At 47.8% G+C, this 13,999-nt stretch overlaps 1 protein-coding gene across 1 annotated transcript in view; it reads right to left on the bottom strand.

Moving 5' to 3' along the window:
* Nucleotides 1-13,999, bottom strand: part of nptxr (neuronal pentraxin receptor) — a 28,670-nt gene that overhangs the window by 9,346 nt on the left and 5,325 nt on the right. The window lies entirely within an intron of this gene.

The following is a 13,999-nucleotide window of genomic DNA, read 5'->3' as shown; positions in this document are numbered from 1 at the left end:
CCCGGGTTCGATCCTGACTGCGGGCGCTCTCTGTACGGAGTTTGTCCGCTCTCCCCGTGACTGCGTGGGTTTTCTCCAGGAGCTCCGGTTTCCTCCCACACTCCAGGTTTGTGGGTTAATTGGCTTTGGTGAACTGTCCCTGGTGTGTGTAGTGTGTGTAGGATAGTGCTAGTGTACGGGATGGCCGCTGGTCGGCACGGACTCGTTGGGCCGAAGGGCCTGTTTCCTGCTGTATCTCCAGAGTCTAAAGTTTCCATATTTTCACTTTTTCACTTCCTCTTTGAACTTCCTGTAATCAGCATCGTCATGGCAACTTGGATCTGCCAGCTGTTCCTTTCTCCTGCTGTGTTCCAACCTTTACTTTCCGATGATCAATGAAACTCTGGTTTGATCTCATCACCCTTCTACCTCGAATGTTACGAGACGTTCTCTCTGTGACCACCGAGCCCCTACTTAGTTTTGTTTCGTTTAGAGATACAGCGCGAAAACAGGCCCTTCGGCCCACCGTGCCCGTGCCGACCAGCGACCATCCCGTACACTAGCACTATCCTACACACACTAATAGCCCTGTCCCACGGTACGAGTTCATTCCAAGAGCTCTCTCTCCCGCGTTTGCCCTGATTCGAACGCGGAGATTTATGGTAATGGCCACTCGTTGGTACTCGGGGATCTCGTGGACATTTTTCATCAACGTTGAAAAATCTTCACGAGTCTTCCCGTGCTTACCTGCCGTTAGCGAGTCTTCCCGAGTACCTGCCGTTAGCGTTACGAGCCGCTAAGAGACGTCCCCGAGCTCCGACGTACCCGCTACGTTCATTCTCCGTGCTTACCACGAGTTTTTAAACTCGGGAGAGCTCTTGGAATGAACTCGTACCGTGAGACAGGGCTTTAAGGACATTTTTTGCATTTACCAAGCCAATTTACCTACATACCTGGAGTGTGGAAGGAAACCGGAGAAATGGGAGAAAACCCACGCGGTCACGGGGAGAACGCACAAACTCCGTACAGACAGCACTCGTAGTCGGGATGGAACCCGGGTCTCTGGTGCTGCAAGCTCTGTAAGGCAGCAACTTTACCGCTGCACCACCTCTGTGCTGCCCTTTCTTCCTTTACATTATTGTAAATCCATGTATCCAGGAATATTTTGAACCCATTCCCATTCCCATTCCCATTCCTTCAGGCAAGTTTCCAAGATTATCGCAACATTGTAATCTCATATACACTCTAAACCCGTACAACTTTTTGGACTGTTTCTTCATCCGGTTCTGTCTAAATCCTTGCCATTTCTTGTACCCACAGAGTCACTGAATCATTTGGCACCAATGGTGGGCCCTTCAGCCCATCAAGCCTGTACTGAGGGTACAGTGGCACAGCGGTAGAGTTGCTGCCTCACAGCGCCAGAGACCCTGGTTCGATCCCGACTACGGGCGCTGTCTGTACGGAGTTTGCACGTTCTCCACGTGACCAGCATGGGTTTCCTCCGAGATCTTCGATGTCCTCCCACACTCCAAAGACGTGCAGGTTTGTAGGCTCATTGGCTAGGTATAAATGTAAATTGTCCCCAGTGTGTGTAGGATAGTGTTAAACCCCTGTCCCACGGTACGAGTTCATTCCAAGAGCTCTCTCTCCCGCGTTTGCCCTGATTCGAACTCGGAGATTTACGGTAATGGCCACTCGTCGGTACTCGGGGCTCTCGTGGACATTTTTCAACATGTTGAAAAATCTTCACGAGTCTTCCCGAGCTTACCTGCCATTAGCGAGTCTTCCCGAGTACCTGCCGTTAGCGTTACGAGCCGCTAAGAGACGTCCCCGAGCCCCGACGTACCCGCTACATTCATTCTCCGTGCTTACCACGAGTTTGATATTTTTTAAACTCGGGAGAGCTCTTGGAATGAACTCGTAATAATAATAATAATAATGGATGGGATTTATATAGCGCCTTTCTAATACTCAAGGCGCTTTACATCGCATTATTCATTCACTCCTCAGTCACACTCGGTGGTGGTAAGCTACTTCTGTAGCCACAGCTGCCCTGGGGCAGACTGACGGAAGCGTGGCTGCCAATCTGCGCCTACGGCCCCTCCGACCACCACCAATCACTCACACACATTCACACACATTCACACACAGGCAAAGGTGGGTGAAGTGTCTTGCCCAAGGACACAACGACAGTATGCACTCCAAGCGGGATTCGAACCGGCTACCTTCCGGTTGCCAGCCGAACACTTAGCCCATTGTGCCATCTGTCGTACAGTGGGACAGGGCTATTAGTGAGCGGGGATCGCTGGTCGGCGTGGACTCGGTGGGCCAAAGGGCCTGTTTCCGCGCTGTATCTCTAAAAACTAAAACTTAAAACTACCCATCAAGTACCCAGTCATTCCCATCAACTCCTCCTGGATTCTATCATTCCCAGCACATGCAAGGGAAATTTACAGAGGCCACTGAACCTGACAACCTTGGGATGTGGGAGCTAACTGGAGCACCCAGGGGAAAAACACACACATCTACACATAAACAGTGCCGGAGGTCAAATTGAACCTGATGCTGTTTATATATGGTTTCTATGAAGAAAATAGTCGCAGTCACAAAGGGAATGTACCGACTGTACATAGAAACATAGAAAATAGGAGTAGGACATTCGGCCCTTCGAGCCTGCACCGCCATTCAATATGATCATGGCTGATCATCCAACTCAGTATCCCATCCCTGCCTTCACTCCATACCCCCTGATCCCTTCAGCCACAAGGGTCACATCTAACTCCCTCTTAAATATAGCCAATGAACTGGCCTCAACTACCTTCTGTGGCAGAGAGTTCCACAGATTCACCACTCTCTGTGTGAAAAATGTTTTTCTCATCTCGGTCCTAAAAGACTTCCCCCTTATCCTTAAACTGTGACCCCTAGTTCTGGACTTCCCCAACATCGGGAATAATCTTCCTGCATCTAGCCTGTCCAACCCCTTAAGAATTTTGTAAGTTTCTATAAGATCCCCCCTCAATCTTCTAAGATTGAGCACCAGGCATAAGGGCACCAGGGGTGAGGATCGAACCTGTGTCACTGGATCTTGTCAGGCAAGAACGCTAATACCTGCACCACCGTAGTGCTATTTATCTCAGCACACTGGGCAGCACAGTGGTCCAGCGGGCAGAGTTACCGCCTCACAGCGCTAGGGACCCCGGTTCGATCCTGACCACGGGTGCTGCCTATACGGAGTTCGCACGTTCTCCCTGTGACCCCCCGCGTGGGTGTTCTCCGGGTGCTCCGGTTTCCTCCCACATTCCAAGGATCTGTAGGTTAAATTGGCTTCTGTAAATTGCCCCCTCTTGTGTAGTTTAGTTTAGTTTATTTTAGAGATACAGCGCGGAAGCAGGCCATTCGGCCCACCGAGTCCACGCCGACCAGCGGTGTGTCAGGGCCGGTGTGTACCTGTGCCAGTGTGTGCCTGTGCCAGTGTGTGTGTGTGTGCCAGTGTGTGTGTGTGTGTGTGTGTGTGTGTGTGTGTGTGTGTGTGTGTGTGTGTGTGTGTGTGTGTGTGTGTGTGTGTGTGTGTGTGTGTGTGTGTGTGTGTGTGCCAGTGTGTGCGTGTGGGTGTGTGTGTGTGTGTGTGTGTGCCAGGTGTGTGTGTGTGTGTGTGTCAGTGTGTGCCTGTGCCAGTGTGTGTGTGTGTGTGTGTGTGTGTGTGTGTGTGTGTGTGTGTGTGTGTGTGTCAATGTGTGCCTGTGCCAGTGTGTACCATGAACCACAGTATCTCCGTTTGTTTTTCTCATCCTACACTGCGTGCAACGTGCTGCACTGAACGGCTCCCTGGGGGAGCGGCATCATCTGTTGTTAAATCAACAAAGAAATTCATCAGGAAAGAAGATCTGAAGTAAAATAAAGAGTGAGACAGGATCCTGCGGAGAGGGAGGGAGATGGAGGGATAGAGACAGACGGGGAGAGAGGGAGGCGGATAGAGAGAGATAGGGAAAGAGAATGAAAGACAGAGAGACAGACAGAAAGAGAATGAGAGGGAGATAGAGAGAGAGACTGAGAGAGACATACACAGACACAGGGAGGGAGATAGAGAGAGAGAAAGAGACAGATAGCAATACAGTGGAATAGAGAGCAGGAGACAGAGAGACAGGGACAGGAAGATAGAGCGAGATTGGGAGAGGGAGATAAAGACAGGGAGAGGGACAGGGTGACAGAGAGGGTGAGAGAGAGAGAGGGACAGGGAGAGGGAGAGAAAGGGAGAGAGAGGAGGGAGAAGGAGAGAGGGAAAGAGAGACAGGGAGAGGGAGGAGGAGAGGGGGAGAGAGGGAGACAGAGAGAGAGAGAGAGAGAGAGAAAGAGAGAGAGGGAGTGAAAGATGGAGAGAGAGAGAGAGTGGGATAGAGGGGTAGCCAGTGTATAGACTGTGGGTGGAGAATGGGGAAGTGCGAATGCTGAGGTAGGGAGACAGTGTTCACTATGATCTTTGGTGTACAGACTGGTTGGTGGAGATAGTGGGCAGTGAGCAGAGTGAGCGGGGAAGTGGGGCAGTATGGGGAGTTATTGGGGCAATACGCAACAGCAAGATAGTGGACACTGAGGTGGAGATAGTGGGCAATGTGAGGGTGTACACTGCCCTAATTTGACAAAAAGGAAGCAACTGTCATATGCTGAGAGAATGGAGCGGCTGGGCTGGTACACACTGGAGTTTAGAAGGATGAGAGGGAATCTCATTGAAACATATAAGATTGTTCAGGGTTTGGACACGCTAGAGGCAGGAAACATGTTCCCGATGTTGGGGGAGTCCAGAACCAGGGGCCACACACAGTTTAAGAATAAGGGGTAAGCCATTTAGAACGGAGACGAGGAAACACTTTTTCTCACAGAGAGTTGTGAGTCTGTGGAATTCTCTGTGGAGGCCGGTTCTCTGGATACTTTCAAGAGAGAGCTAGATAGGGCTGTTAAAGATAGCGGAGTCAGGGGATATGGGGAGAAGGCAGGAACGGGGTACTGATTGGGGATGGTCAGCTATGATCACATTGAATGGCGGTGCTGGCTCGAAGGGCCAAATGGCCTCCTCCTGCACCTATTGTCTATTGTCTATTGAAACAGAAAATGTTCAGAAACGTTTAACCATTTCTCTTTCCAAAGCTGCTTCCTGACCTGCTGAGTATTGACAGCATTCTCAGTTTATTTTAACATTCTCCTTCAAGATGTCAAGCATCACAGGGGTTATGGGGGCGAAGGCAGGAGAATGGGGTTAGGAGGGAGAGATAGATCAGCCATGATTGAATGGCGGAGTAGATTTGATGGGCCGAATGGCCTAATTCTGCTCCGACAACTTATGAAATTACAGGGCGGCACGGTGGCGCAGCGGTAGAGTTGCTGCCTTACAGCGCCGGAGACCCGGGTTCGATCCTGACTACGGGCGCTGTCTGTACGGAGTTTGAACGTTCTCCCCGTGACTGCGTGGGTTTTTTCCGAGATCTTCGACTTCCTCCCACACTCCAAAGACGTGCAGGTTTGTAGGTTAATTGGATTGGTATAAGTGTAAATTGTCCCTAGTGTGTGTAGGATGTGCGGGGATCGCTGGTCGGTGCGAACCCGATGGGCCAAAGGGCCGAGCTGTTTCTCCAATCTAAACTAAACTAAATTCTAAGTTGTTGTAAACTGCCCAGAACATGAAATAAGTTGCTCATGCAGCAGTAAATGTCTGCACATCTTTAGTTCTTCATCTGTTATTGTCATAGTTTCAACATTTCCTGAGTTATTTATGGTTTATTAGGCAATCATGAGGTTTTTTCGCAGAGAGACCAGTGCAGTTTCCAAACAGTTTTCACCATTCAACATAAATTGTCCCCTCTCCAACCGTTAAAAAAATAATTCTACATTTATACGGTGGAACGGACTTGTCGACAAACAATTGTTGAAATTCTTTGCAGCTCAGATTCTGTTTTGCTTTTTTTTCTCTAGTTTAGGGGGGTTTTGATTTTCCCTTTTTTCTTCTTTTTTCTCTTTTTCTCTTTTTGTTTTTTTATATATATATGTTTTCTTTTAAACATTTAACTATATTTACATAGAGGTCTATATTCAATGTGTATTTTGACACTGGACTCATATTTAGGTTATCGAAACATAGAAACATAGAAAATAGGTGCAGGAGTAGGCCATTCGGCCCTTCGAGCCTGCACCGCCATTCAATGTGATCATGGCTGATCATCCAACTCAGTATCCTGTTATTAATGTAACCCTGATCCCTATATATCAATATCAATTATATGTTTATCATTATTCTTTTGTTTTGTTTTTGTTTTTGAATAAAAAGCTAATAAAAATATTTTAAAAGAAACTGTAGTTTAGTTTAGTTTAGAGACAAGGGAAAGACAATACAGGATTACAATCGAGCCATTTACAGGGTATAGGTAAATGATAAGGGAATAACGTTTAGTGCAAGGTAAAGCCAGCAAAGTCCGATCAGGGCGGATGTTGTGCAAAGCAAGAATTTCATTGTCCTATCTGGGACACATGACAATAAAACTCACTTGAATCTTGAATCTTGAGTCTGAGAGTCACCAATGAGGTCAATAGTAGCTCTCTGGTTGTGGTAGGATGATTCAGTTGCCTGATAGCAGCTGGGAAGAAACTGTGTAGGAAAGAACTGCAGATGCTGGTTAAATTGAAGATAGACACAAAATGATGGAGTAACTCAGCGGGACAGGCAGCGTCTCCGGAGAGAAGAAATGGGTGACGTTTCGGGTCTGGAGAAGGGTCTCGACCCGAAACGTCGTCACCCATTCCTTCTCTCCAGAGATGCTGCCTGTCCCGCTGAGTTACTCCAGCTTTTTGGGAAGAAACTGTCCTTGAAACTAAACTAAACTAAACTAAACTAAACTAAACTAAACTAAACTAAACTAAACTAAACTAATCCGCCAATACCATAATGCTGTGTAAGAAGGAACTGCAGATGCTGGTTTAAACCGAAGATAGACACAAAAAGCTGGAGTAACTCAGCGGGACATGCAGCACCTCCGGAGAGAAGGAATGGGTGATGTTTTCGGGTCGAGACCCTTCTTCAGAACGCTGCCTGGATTAGAAGGCATTAGCTACAAGGATAGGTCGGACAGACTTGGATTGTTTTCTCTGGACTGCCAGAGGTTGAGAGGAGACCTGATGGAAGTATATAAAATGATGGGAGGTATAGACAGGGTAGGCAGTCAGAACCATTTTTCCCAGGGAAATGCCAAAGACAAGAGGGCATAGCTTTAAGATGGGAGAGGGAAAGTTTAAAATGGGTGTGTGCGTCATGTTTTGAAACTCAGAGGGTCCTGGGAGCCAGGGGTGGCAGTGGAAGCAGATACAGTTGTGGAGTTTAACAAGCTTTCAGATAACCACATGAATAGGAAGTTTAGTTTAGTTTAGTTTAGTTTACAGATTCAGCGCAGAAACAGGCCCTTCGGCCCCACCGGGTCCGTGCCGACCAGCGATCCCCGCACACTAACACTATCCTACACCCACTAGGGACAATTTTTACATTTACCAAGCCAATTGACCTACAAACCTACACGTCTTTGGAGTGTGGGAGGAAACCGAAGGTCTCAGAGAAAACCCACGCAGGTCACGGGGAGAACGTACAAACTCCGTGCAGACAGCGCCCGTGGTCGGGATCGAACCCGTAAGGCAGCAACTCTACCGCTGCGCCACCGTGCCGCCCTGAAAGGACTTTTGGCCGGGGATATTTGGCAGGGGACTGGGTGAGGAAAGAGTGAAATAAACCTTCTCAGATTTAGATGGAGGAACTGCACAAATAACCATCTCAATAATCATTTTCTCCAATGCTCTGTAATCACACCCAGAGGATTGAATTCCTTCCTACACGAAAAAGTGGAATATTATAAATTTTTATCCTTAGACTTTGCAGATTGGTTAATGATGTTGTCTCTCCTGTGGATGCCTTAAAGGGCTTTGCCGAAGGGAAGGGAAGATGTAGCTCGAAGGGCAAGACATAAAACTGCAGGAAGAAAATGATTATATCAAACCTATCGATAAATAGTCCGAGCTTCAGACATTAGAGCGACAGTACGGAAACAGGCCCTTCGGCCCACTGAGTTGTATCTCCAAATTAGAAATAAGACAAATCAAAAAATGCTGGAGTAACTCAGAAGGTCAGGCAGCATCTTCGGAGAACATGGATAGGCGACGTTGGATGTTGAGACCCTTCTTCAGAGTCTGTGGACTATCCATGTTCTCTGGAGATGCTGCCTGACTTTCTGACCCAACCTGAGTTGCTCCACAGCACTTTGTGTAAGGCAGCAAGAAAATGTATTTCCTTGCAACTTAAATGATGAGGTGGGATGTAGTCACGGCTTGAGTCATGTTGTGATCTTGCACTGACTAAGTAGCGGGCGATAGCAGCCTCTTGGCCGGATTCCCGTTCAATTAGGAGTTGCCATCTTCATTAGCAACTCAGAGAGCGGTGAGAGGCCTAACAAGCACCAAGTCCCAGGGGGTTTCAGAGCAACATAATCACACAGGACACATCCTCTGCACTGGCTAATTCACTAAACGAGGCAATGTGTGTCTGCATTGTGACAGGCGCTCTCCAACTCAACAATCTCTCGCTGTCGAAACAAAGAGCAAAATTACAAAGTCATGAGAGGAGTAGATGGGCAGAGTCTCGTGCCCAGAGTAGGGAAAATGTTCCCCATGTTGGGGGAGTCCAGAACCAGGGGTCACACAGTTTAAGAATAAGGGGTCGGCCATTTACAACTGAGATGAGGAAAAACGTTTTCACCCAGAGAGTTGTGAATCTGTGGAATTCTCTGCCACAGAAGGCAGTGGAGGCCAATTCACTGGATGTTTTCAAGAGAGAGTTAGATTTAGCTCTCAAGGCTAATGGAATCAAGGGATATGGGAGGGAAAGCAGGAACGGGGTACTGATTGAGGATGATCAGCCATGATCATATTGAATGGCGGTGCTGGCTCGAAGGGCCGAATGGCCTTGCTCCTGCTCCTGTTTTCTATGTTTCTCTCTCTCGAAACAAAGAACAGAATTACAAAATCATGAGAGGAATAGATCGGGTAGACACACACAGATTCTCTTGCCCAGAGTAAGGGGAATCGAGGACCAGAGGACATCGGTTTAAGGTGAAGGGGAAAAGATTTAATAGGAGTCTGAGGAGTAACTTTTTCACACAGAGGGTGGTGGGTGTATGGAACAAGCTGCCAGAGGAGGTTGTCGAGGCTGGGACTACCCCAACATTTAAAAAACGGTTAGACAGGTGCATGGAGAGCCAAAGGCAGGAAGGTGGGACTAGTGTCGCTGAGACATGTTGGCCGGTGTGGACAAGTTGGGCCGTTAGTCCTGTTTCCACACTGTATCACTCTATGACTCTAGAACAGTGGATACAGGCAAATAGACCACAGGACATATAGATGGTGTGCGTTTTGGAGGCTCAGAGCCTATTCAATGCTGAATGGCGCATGGGTGAAGTTGCTGCCTCACAGCACCAGAGACCCAGGTTCGATCCTGACTACGGGTGCTGTCTGTATGGAGTTTGTACGTTCTCCCCATGACCAAGTGGGTTTTCTCCGGGTGCTCCGGTTTCCTCCCACACCCCAAAGACGTGCAGGTTTGTAGGTTAATTGACTTCGGTAAAAATTGTATATTGTCACCGGTGTGTTGGATGGTCCTACTGTACGGGGGGATTGGCGTTCGAGGCGGACTCGATGGGCCGAAGGGCCTGTTTCCACGCTGTATCTCTAAACGAAAGTTAAAGTGATAGAGTTCTGGATACTAAGGGGATTGAGGATCGTGGGGACAGAAGATCAGCCGACATCTTATTGAGGAAAGACACAAAGTGCTGGAGTAACTCAGCGGGTCGGGCAGCATCTCTGGAGAACATGGATAGGTGACATTTCAAGTCGGGACTCTTTTTCAGACCAAGATCTCGGATGGGTCTCGACCCACCACAGCCAGCCTGAAAACCACCTATCCATGTTCTCCAGGGATGCTGCCTGGCCTGTTGAGTTACTCCAACACTTTGTTTCCTTTTGTGTAAATATACAACTTCTTCTGCAGTTGTATAGGGCTCTGGTGAGACCACATCTGGAGTATTGTGTACAGTTTTGGTCTCCTAATTTGAGGAAGGACATCCTTGTGATTGAGGCAGTGCAGCGTAGGTTCACGAGATTGATCCCTGGGATGGCGGGACTGTCATATGAGGAAAGATTGAAAAGACTAGGCTTGTATTCACTGGAGTTTAGAAGGATGAGGGGGCGGATCTTATAGAAACATATAAAATTATAAAAGGACTGGACAAGCTAGATGCAGGAAAAATGTTCCCAATGTTGGGCGAGTCCAGAACCAGGGGCCACAGTCTTAGAATAAAGGGGAGGCCATTTAAGACTGAGGTGAGAAAAAACTTTTTCACCCAGAGAGTGGTGAATTTGTGGAATTCCCTGCCACAGAGGGCAGTGGAGGCCAAGTCACTGGATGGATTTAACAGAGAGTTAGATAGAGCTCTAGGGGCTAGTGGAATCAAGGGATATGAGGAGAAGGCAGTCATGGGTTATTGATTGGGGACGATCAGCCATGATCACAATGAATGGCGGTGCCGGCTCGAAGGGCCGAATGGCCTCCTCCTGCACCTATTTTCTTTGTTTCTATGTTTCTATGTAACCTCTTCTAGGGAGATGCTAACTGCATTTCGTTGTCTCTGTAATGTACACTGCACAATGACAATAACGTTTGAATTTGAATCTGAATCTGAATTTAGTTCCCAGGATCGCGTGACTGCAACACTTCCTCTGGTAAAGGTTGCGGTAAAGGCATTGTCCTTACGCCTGTGATTCAATGAGTGAGATCCATCGATAAACATTGTCAGGTGGGAACCTCTGCTTAAATAACACGAGTCAGAAAGCCCATTAAACCAGTTAAGTTACCCGCAGAGATGATCTCCACTTTAAACCCAGAGCTGCAATCTGTAGGGTGCCCTGCATGCGTTTAGTTCCTTCCTGTAACACTGGCTGCACACACTATCTGGGCACAGTGACTCACCTCCTAAGTCACCCCAGCCTTTACCTCCGCTAATGAGGCATGAGTCAGGAGCAGAAGGGAACATGCTCCGTGGTCTTGTGTGGCTCCGAGCCACTTAACGTGACAGGTAATTAGTCCAATGCTCATTAACTATCCTGAACATTCACTCCTTCGAACAAGTGGTGCAAGGAGTGTATCGACTGCAGAATGCTTTAGCTTAGGAGGGAACTGCAGATGCTGGTTTAAACCGGAGACAGGCACAAAAGGCTGGAGTAACTCAGCGGGACAGGCATCATCTCCGGAGAGAAGGAATAGATGATAATTCCGGGTCAAGACCCTTCTTCAGACTGAGGAAAAAAAGTCACCCATTCCTTCTCTCCAGAGATGCTGCCTGACCCGCTGAGTTACTCCAGCACTTTGTAACTCCTTTATAACGGATTTTGGTTATAGCGGACAAAATCTGTTGTGTCCAAGGCCTCCATTTGTATTGGGAACAAATCACTGGGTCTCTTGTTTCAATGAGTTACCGCTAGGTTGTTGGAGTAAACCTTGTTCTCCGATTAGTTTCACTGTCCTCCTGATTAATTTTACTGATTGTGTGCCCCGTTGTCACCTTCCCTTCAGCTAACAATTTCTTGAGCATCATCTGCTTTGATCTGTCATCTTCACACCTTACACTTCCATATCTCTAGTCTCCCTCTCCCCTGATTCTCGGTCTGAAGAAGGGGCTCGACCCGAAACGTCACCCATTCCTTCTCTCCAGAGATGCTGCCTGTCCCGTTGAGTTACTCCAGCATTTTGTGTCTATCTTCGGGATAAAAGTAGTATCTGCAGTTCCTTTCTTCACACTGTGTTTGCCTTTCCTGTTTACTGGGCATCTTATTTATTGTATATTTATTGGCTTTTCCCAATACTGTACATATTTACCTCCCCTTATAAGGATGAAGGGGGAACCTCAATGAAACTTACCGAATAGTGAAAGGCCTGGATAGAGTATATCCAGTGGGACGACAGATGGCACAATGGGCTAAGTGTTCGGCTGGCAACCGGAAGGTAGCCGGTTCGAATCCCGCTTGGAGTGCATACTGTCGTTGTGTCCTTGGGCAAGACACTTCACCCACCTTTGCCTGTGTGTGAATGTGTGTGAGTGATTGGTGGTGGTCGGAGGGGCCGTAGGCGCAGATTGGCAGCCACGCTTCCGTCAGTCTGCCCCAGGGCAGCTGTGGCTACAGAAATAGCTTACCACCACCGAGTGTGACTGAGGAGTGAATGAATAATGCGATGTAAAGCGCCTTGAGTATTAGAAAGGCGCTATATAAATCCCATCCATTATTATTATTATTATATGTGGAGAGCCTAGGACTAGAGGTCATAGCCTCAGAATTAAAGGACGTTCCTTTAGGAAGAAGATGAGGAGGAATGTCTTTAGTCAGAGGGTGGTGAATCTGTGGAATTCATTGCCACAGAAGGCTGTGGAGGCCAAGTCAGTGGATATATTTCAGGCAGAGATAGATAGATTCTTGATTAGTACGGGTGTCAGGGGTTATGGGGAAAAGGCAGGAGTATGGGGTGAGGAGTGAGAAATAGATCGGCCACTATTGAATGGCGGAGTAGACTTGATGGGCCGAATGGCCTAATTCTGCTCCTATCAGTTTATGAACAGACCGAACAATGGGCAGTAATGGACACCATTCTCCGACCCCCTTAAGATCCCTTAAAACGAGGGCCCAAAAAAAATCGCCAAGTAGGACAGGCCCTTAAACTACCTAAGCAAAATATGAGGTGCTGTCCCTCCAGTTTGCACTGGGCCTCACTCTTCTTCTGCAGTTGTACAGGGCTCTGGTGAGACCACATCTGGAGTATTGTGTACAGTTTTGGTCTCCTAATTTGAGGAAGGACATCCTTGTGATTGAGGCAGTGCTATGCAGCGTAGGTTCACGAGATTGATCCCTGGGATGGCGGGACTGTCATATGAGGAAAGATTGAAAAGACTAGGCTTGTATTCACTGGAGTTTGGAAGGATGAGGGGGAATCTTGTAGAAACATATCAAATTATAAAAGGACTGGACAAGCTAGAGGCAGGAAAAATGTTCCCAATGTTGGGCGAGTCCGGAACCAGGGGCCACAGTAAAGGGGAGGTCATTTAAGACTGAGGTGAGAAAAAACTTTTTCACCCAGGGAGTTGTGAATTTATGGAATTCCCTGCCACAGAGGGCAGTGGAGGCCAAGTCACTGGATGGATTTAAGAGAGAGTTAGATAGAGCTCTAGGGGCTAGTGGAATCAAGGGATATAGGGAGAAGGCAGGCACAGGTTATTGATTGGGGACGATCAGCCATGATCACAATGAATGGCGGTGCTGGCTCGAAGGGCCGAATGGCCTCCTCCTGCACCTATTTTTCATGTTTCTATGCCGTCTTTGCCCATTCCCTCCACAGATGCTGCCTGACCCGCTGACCAGCGCTTTGTGTCTTTTGCTCAGGATTGCAGCATCTGCAGCTCCTTGTGTCACAGCGAGTGTAATGCTGCCCGCGAGTTCTTGCTGCCAGGCAAGTGGCTGATCTATTACGAACATTATTCCAATAACACTAGCTTGTCGGATGGGAATGGCTCCAGGGCTGTCAAAATACAAGCGGAGGAGAACCACTGTTGGCACGGAATACGGATTAGACGAACAATGTCGATGGCCATTGTAAATCAACATCATTCTGCAGGGCAAATTAATTCCGCTGTGTTTGGAGATCTATTTTCTCTGCAACTTTAAACCGAAGACAAATGTTCCACAGACTGCAAATTACTTTCCTTGGTTATTATTCCCTGATTTAAATAATATTCTCTGACACCATCATTAATTTTACTGATATGTGGATGTGCTTCCTCGACATGGCCCTGATTTCAAAGCCACTGGCTTCAATCTGCCAGAGAGCAAAATAAAACCCAGGCAATCTCCTCTTATCCCCAGACTCAACTCTTCCAAAGGTCCAGGGAAGGAACTG

Source organism: Amblyraja radiata, chromosome 38, assembly GCF_010909765.2.
Source record: "Amblyraja radiata isolate CabotCenter1 chromosome 38, sAmbRad1.1.pri, whole genome shotgun sequence".
Classification (NCBI taxonomy): Eukaryota; Metazoa; Chordata; class Chondrichthyes; order Rajiformes; family Rajidae; genus Amblyraja; species Amblyraja radiata.
This window is presented reverse-complemented; position numbering and strand designations above follow the sequence as displayed.